A 1,686-nucleotide genomic window follows, 5' to 3' on the forward strand; every position below is an offset into this window, starting at 1 on the left:
AAAGGCACCGAAGACATCAATGAGAAAAAGAGTCTTCAAAAATGGTGCTGGAACAGTTGGATATCCATACGGGAAAAAATATATCTTGACCTTTACCTCATACTCTATGCAAAAATTAATTCAAGATGGGTGAATATAAAAGCCAAAATTATAGAACTTTTAGAATAAAACACAGAAAAATACCTTCACGATCTCGGGGTGGCAAAGATTTCTCAACTAAAACCAGAAAGCGAAAGAAAAAATTGATAAATTGGATTTCATGAAATTCAAATCCACACATTAAGAGATTCAGTTAAGTAAATAAGCATGTTACACATTAGGAGAAAATACTTGACAAATAATTTATAAATGGACTATATGAATATCTCTTGCAACTCAGTAATAAGAAGATAAGCAACACATAAAAATGGATAAAATGCTTGAGCAGATGCTTCACAAAAGATATTAGTGCATGAGAAAATGGCCAGCACCATTAGTGATCAGGGAAATGCAAATTAAAACCACAATGAGATACCACTACATACCTATCCAAATACAATTACAAAACTGACCATGTCTATGGCCATGCCACCTTGAACAAGCCCGATCCCATCTGATCTCAGAAGCTAAGCAGGGTCGGGCCTGGTTAGGACTCGGATGGGAGACCACCTAGGAAGACCAGGTGCTGTAGGCGTGAAAAATAAAAAATAAGGAATTGTAAGTTGACAAGGTCCTTGCAATCTGTGAGGTCGACCAAGGGCTGCCTCACCTAAAACAAAAAACAAAAACAAAAACAAAAAAAACCTGACCATGCCAAATGTCAAAGCAACTGCAACTCTCTACACTGTGGGTAGGAATATAAAATGGTACAATCACTTTGGGAAATAGTTGGTAGTTTCCTAAAAAGTTAAACAAATACCTATATTGTGGTTCAGCCGTTCTACTCCCAGATCTAAGAGAAATAAAAACACATATTCAAAAAATACTTGAGCAAGAATAGTCATAGAAGATTTTTTCATAATAACCAAAAGGTAAAAACAAACCAAATGTCTATCATCAGGAGGATGAGTTAGCAAGCTGTGGTACATCCATACGGGGGAATTCTACTCAGGAATAAAAAGAAAAATTTTAATGTTAGACACAAAAGTATGAATGAATCTTAAAATAATTATGCCGAGTGAAAGAAGCTCTATTTAAAAGAGAGTATATAGTATATGATTCCATTTATATAAAATTCGAGAACAGACAAAACAAATCAAAAATGGTAGAAATAAGATTAGTGGTTACCGGAAGCAGAAATGGGGTATAATTGACTGTAAAGGGGCATGAGAGAATTTCCTGAAGTCATAAAAATGTTCTGTATTTTGATGAGGAGTGATGGTTTATACAGGTGTATAAATTTGTCAGAACTGACCAAATTACACACTTAAAATGTGTGCATTTTTTTGTATGTAAGTTACACATCAACAAAATTAATTATTAAAAAAAACCTAGGATATCACATTTTACTCACTAGAATAATTAAAATTAAAAAGACTTAAAATGTCCAATGTTAGTGAGGATGTTCCTGGTAGAATTTGCCTTAGGTCTTTGTGCACAGACCTGGTGTTTCCTTTGTGAGAATATCTCAAACCACTAAGTTAAAATGGTAGAATCTCTTTGGAAAATTGTTTGGCAATTTCTTATAAAAGTAAACATACACCTACT

At 33.8% G+C, this 1,686-nt stretch overlaps 1 pseudogene; it reads left to right on the top strand.

The window, feature by feature from the left end:
* Positions 1-554: 554 nt before the first annotated feature.
* On the top strand, positions 555-673 carry LOC111734862 (annotated as a pseudogene).
* The last annotated feature ends 1,013 nt before the right edge of the window (positions 674-1,686 follow it).

Source organism: Pteropus vampyrus, unplaced genomic scaffold, assembly GCF_000151845.1.
Source record: "Pteropus vampyrus isolate Shadow unplaced genomic scaffold, Pvam_2.0 Scaffold8115, whole genome shotgun sequence".
NCBI classification, from domain to species: Eukaryota; Metazoa; Chordata; class Mammalia; order Chiroptera; family Pteropodidae; genus Pteropus; species Pteropus vampyrus.